Genomic DNA, 6000 nt, shown 5'->3' on the forward strand with positions numbered 1-6000 from the left:
ATTTTAAATCACAAGCATAACTCTTGAATATACAGCAGAATTTGAAAGGTAACCCATTTTCACATGGACTCAGCTATTCTGTGGGTGAACCTATGACCTCATAGCATAATAATTAAAGCTTTTATAACACTTTTTGCTTAATCTTGTTCCCCAATGCTAGCACTATAAAGTGTTTGATGGTAAAAGATGTTTAATAAAACCTGATACCTATGGAAATATTCTATTGCAACTAAGACAGAACATACATTTCCTGAATATGGGCTGTACGATCTATAAGAAAATAAAATATTTTCTTATAGATGAAAATAGTTGGGAACCATTTTTGCAGCCCAGCTCAAAGTTCAGAAATCACAAATGGGAGCTAAAATTTGGAAACTGCCCCCCTATTAACACTTCTGCCCTCCGTGCCTGGGACTCTGAGCATCTTCACGTGATGACAGTGCAGTTGTCTGATCACAGGAAGCGACATTTGGGGCTTTATTTCACCTGTTGTTACAGTGGACTGTTCTGCTCATATCTCCCCATCTGGGTGTAAAGTGAAGGAAGGAGAGACCTCTCTCAAGAAACTAGGCTCTGGTGGGAACTGTCAATGATTGAGAATCTTGAGAATCATTAACAAAATACTAATTACCCCCATTCCTTCCAGGTACAGAGGAAGAGAACTCATTCTTCCTTCTCACTCTCCATCCCTTCTTCACTTCTCTGTGAAAAACAGGTGGCTGATTGGGAAAGGTCATTGCAATGCCTAGCCCCTTCACAGACTCTTCCAGAGCTGCCTGTCCAAGAGAAGCCAGCATTCTCCCCTGGTCTTCAGGGACTGAAGGGCCTGCCTTGCCAAATCTGGGAGCCATGCTTCCTCTCACTGCCCTGCCCAAAGCTGATTTGGCCAAAGAGATTGAGAGCAAAGGGGAAGGGAGCAAACTTTGACCTTGAGACCCACTGCAGCTCTCCCAGCTCTACCTGTGTGGCCTTATGTGACAGTCACTCACCTGTCCCTACCTGGGCATCCACATTGGCAGTGTGGGTTGCCTAACAGCATCTGCTCCACGGGGTCAGTGACTTCTCCATGCCTGGCCGGTCCCAGGGTCAAATGGGGACAGTGACCGTGTTTAATTCGTGGAATTGCTGTGATGTGTAAATGAGTCTGTAAAGCTCTTAGAAGAATGCCTGGCCTTTGCGAGCATCGCATAAGGGTTTGCAATCATTATTATCTTCAATAATGTTTGATTCCTTTCTGGCTTCTGTGACTATTTCTCAATAAGTTCAGAACCCAGAGGGGAAAGGACATTGTTGCTTAACCAACTCACACCTAACTGGCAGGCTAGGCCAGCAGTCAAAGGGTATTTCAGCTACGATGGGCAAGAAAGCCAGTGAGAGAAGGCTGTAGTGTGCAGAGAAAGAGGGAGGGGCCAGGGAACAAGAGGCCAAAACATGCACTAATTATGCAATACCTTGCAGGCCACAGTCCTCCCCTGGGACACTCCGCTCCCTGCTTCCCTGTCCAGGTGTGCTGCCCCTGCAAAGCCCAGGCTGACAGCCACCTGCTTTCTGAAACTTGGCCTGCTCTGTACCCAGCACAGTGTCTGCCTGACCTCTACCAGGTCACAGTAGATATCTACTAGCTGCAGAAAATAGATAAAGGAATGTAATACATTGGGACGATTAGTTCAGATCTTTATTCAAGTGGAACCTTCTGAAAGGTAATAGCGCTGTTATTAATGATCTAATTCTGCCCAGCATTTCATTTCAGAATATGCCAATTCTTCCCTAAACAGGAAGACTGATCACTCTTGGTGGGTGAACTGCCAGCAGTGTATACATGGACAACGCTGGTACGCGTGTGCACAAAAGGTGCGCCCTTCAGCTGGACAGTAGAAGGGTGCATCTGAGGCTTCTAGAACCTTCCTCAGTACCTCTATACTCAATAAATCTGCTCCCCGAGAAGAATACTATGTGGATTCCCGTATCTACCCAAAGAGGACTATAGCTTACACAAATAAAGCTGAATTAAGTGTTTATCTATCTCAACCTTATGTGCAATCCACAGATAAACTAAAAGCTAGCAGTTGGAAATCAGACACAAGCCAAAAATGGAGGAATCCTCAATAACAACAAAACAATGAATCACTATGGGCATATTTCAAAGCGTTCATAAATCCGTGGGAGATAAAGATTAACCCAGCCACAGAAGATGCTAACAAGAATTATCTGTTTTCTGCTATTTGCGACCTAAACACCAAAAGCTTCTGGAAGTGACAGAGGATATTCCAAGACATCCTCAGTTTGCCTTAAATTATTTTCTGCTTTGATCATTAAAATATGGTATTTAGTTACACATAATTGTGCCTCGACTCAGAAGCCATATTTTAAATGATTATATAGAGCGCAGATATACCTGTCATTTTACTTCCCATAAAACATACACTGGTCTGTCCCAGAAGCTGGATTCATCACTGTTTTCCTAAATCCAAAAGATAACAAGTTGTGATAGGTAATCTCCAAAGCTGACCCAAGATAAACTGCTTTCCTGATATTCACACCCCTGAGTAGTCCTCCCACTATGAATCTGAGCTGGCCTGTGATTCATTTTATCTAAAATAATTTTTTGGAAATGACACTGTACCAAATTCATGTCTAAACCTTAGGGAAGCCTGGCAGCTTCTGTTTTGTGCTCTTGGGAGACTTGAGTAGCCATATTGGAAGTTCAGCTACCTGGCAGGAGGGACCTGGAGCTATTAGGAGGGACCCTAGGGCTGCATGGAGACCTAAAGAGGCCCATCAGTCCCAGCATCTGAGGTAAGCCTCCCTAGGACTCCAGCCCCAGCCACCATCAAACTGCAACTACTTGGAAGACCAGCAGGAAGACCAGCAGAACAACCCGCTAGTCTAGTCAACACATGGAGCCACAAAAGATAATAAAACAGCTTTTAAAAAACAAAAAAAAACCCCTGTGTTTTGCAGTACAAGTTTATTACACAGCAATAGGGACCAAACCAGCAATAGCTGACCACAACAGTGCAATCACTGGCTTACACCTGATGAAATATTTTATTCTGGATTCTCCAGAAAAGAATGCCCTTGGGATGCTCCAAGATAGCATGGAATTACTAATTGCAGACTCTCTTCTGCATGGGAGAAATAAGTTTAAAAATGCATGGAATGAGCAATGACTGAAGGTAAGATAAATTGTCTACATAAACAGGTGCTGTAGAGATGAGAGGGGTCTGCTGATTTTCTTAAGCCAGCCTCTTCTCAGGGCAGGTCCCTCTGCAGCACCACCACAGTCCAGAGTGTGGTCTTCAGCTTTCGGAGGGCTTTCTTCCCAGCATCAAGACACAAGTGAAAATCCCAAACGTACTGGTAAAGAGAGGATCAGAAAACAGACTCAATGATGCATTTGAGTGCTTTCTCAGGACTGTGTATCTGCAACTTGTAGATCACATTCCACACTGGTACATTTCTGACTGTGTATCACTAAGGTACGTGTGTGTTGTGGTTGTACATACCTAAGGTATTAATGTGTTACACATACAATACGATAAATGCTAAAATAAAACCTACCAATACGAATGTCAGCAGAAGTTCCTATGCTTTCTCCCATACCCAGAAGATTGTTGTGTGCCCCCACTTTGGAGACCTGCATGAGACTAGAGGATGACGCAGCTCCATGGTCAAGCACTGTGCACGTTTCAAGTGGCCGAGACACCCATTCACGTCACAAGTAGCCTCTCTCTAGCTTGACAAAAACTGACAAAGTTTGACTTTTTTATTCCTTTCTCCTTCTTTGTTCACATCAGAATGTTCAGCCCTTTATATGGGCTTTGTTCCAGGTAAGCTGATAACATTTCTTCCCTGCCCATGACTGGCTCCATGCCAGAGCACCTTTGGTCAGTCTCAGCTTTGTGGAGTCCTGACTCACACTCCCTACATGAGTACTGGGATTGAGACAGGAGGGGTGGGTACAGCATGCATAGGGTGGGACCCTGCTGCCTGTGCCTCACGCGTTGCCTCAGAAAGTGGCTTGGAAAATACTCGAAACTTCCTACCTTTGAGAATCAGGATGAATACAGGATCTGAACTGGATTCCTTTCTGTCCACTGTACTGTTCTACTCCCATCTGTTATTGCTCCACTCCCATCTCCTTGTTTACTTGGACCATGACAACTAGATGCAGTACAAGTAAAGCAAGGAGAGACTTTTCTTTCAAGAAACTGTGCTCTGATCTGAACAAGCAGTTATCGAGACTTGTCAGCAGAATGCTAATTAACCCCATTCCTTCTGTTTCCAAGGGGACAGAACTCACTTCCCCTTCTCAAAAACATCAAGATTTGCCATCCTGAAAAAAGATTTTTATAAAGAAAAAGATTGAAAAAACTAACAAACCAGTAAAAATTAATTACCCAACAACATAAAATGATCTTGTCTTTAGAAAATCTCAATAAGTCTACATACTAAGGCTGCAGGATACAATGACAATATTTTTAAAAATCAGTTGCATTTTGTATACTAGCCATGAAAACTTAGATATGGAAATTCATACAATACCATTTACAAGGTCATCAAAATACGAAATGCCTAAAGATAAATTCAATAAAACATATACAAGATCTGTACACTGAAAAGTACAAGATATAACTAAGATAAATAAAGAACTCAATAAATGAAGATATATATACCATGTTCATAGATCAGAAGATTCAAAAAGTTAAAAAGTGAATTATCCAGAAGTTGATCAATAGAGTCAATGTAACTCCAATCAATATACAGTAGTATGCTTTGTAAAGTTGACAAACTTATTCTAAAATTTATAGAGAAATGCAAATAACCTAGAAGAGCCAAAACAATTTTGAGAAAGAAGAAACTGAATTTCCCACACTACTTGATTTAAAGACTTACTATGAAATTACAGTGGTTGAGACAGTATTGGCATAAAGATAGACATATAGGACAATGGAACAGAAGATAAAGTCAGAAGATAAAGTCAAGTCATAGATAATACATATATGATCAATTAATTTTCAAAAGGATTCTGAGGCAATTCATTGGGGAGAAGAAAATCTTTTCAATAAATGGTGCTAGAACACTTTGACGTCCATATTAAAGAAACCTGGACCTTAAAACATACCATTAAAAATTAACTCAAAATAATAGATCTAATTATAACAGCTACAACTATAAAATCTGTAGAAGAAAACACAGGAAAAAAATCTTAGTACTTTGGGTGAGGCAAGGATTTTAAATAGGACACATAAAGCACAAACTGTAAAAGAAAAATAATGATATATGTTAGACTTTATCAAATTTAAACGTTTTGCACTTCAGAAGACACCATTAAGAAAATGAGAAGGTAAGCCAGACAATGAGAAAATGTTTGTAAAACATATATTCAGTAAATTATTTCTATCCAGATACGTCTCTCTCTCTCTCTCACTCTCCCTCTCCCTCTCTCTATCTCTCTCTCTCTCTCTCTCTCTCACACACACACACACATACACACACACACACACTTATTCAATAATTAGGCAAAAATTTAATTTTTTAATCTAATGTTTTGTTTGTAAATACTTTTCCAAAGAATATACACAAGTGGCAAACACATACATGAAAAGATGTTTATCATTTTGAGTCATAAGGAAATTGTAAATTAAACCACAGAATGGTTAAAATTTAAGACACTAATAATACCAAGTAGTGTCATGGATTTGGAGCAATTGGATCTCTCCTACCTTGCAGATGGGATGGAAAAAGGCAGAACCATTTTGATGCACAGTTGTGCAGTATCTTACCAAGTTAAACATACACTTACCATAAGACATAGAAATTCCACTCCTAGGTAGTTCCCCAAGAGAAATAAAAGCATATGTCCACCTAAAACTCTGTTTGTATATCTTCCCAGTAGCTTTGCATTATAGTGAAAACCTAAAAAGAACCCAAATGCCCACCAACAAGTGGCTGGATAAACATATTGTGGACCATCCATATGATGAGATACTACTCAGT

The sequence above is a fragment of the Eubalaena glacialis genome, chromosome 4 (assembly GCF_028564815.1).
Source record: "Eubalaena glacialis isolate mEubGla1 chromosome 4, mEubGla1.1.hap2.+ XY, whole genome shotgun sequence".
NCBI lineage: Eukaryota > Metazoa > Chordata > Mammalia > Artiodactyla > Balaenidae > Eubalaena > Eubalaena glacialis.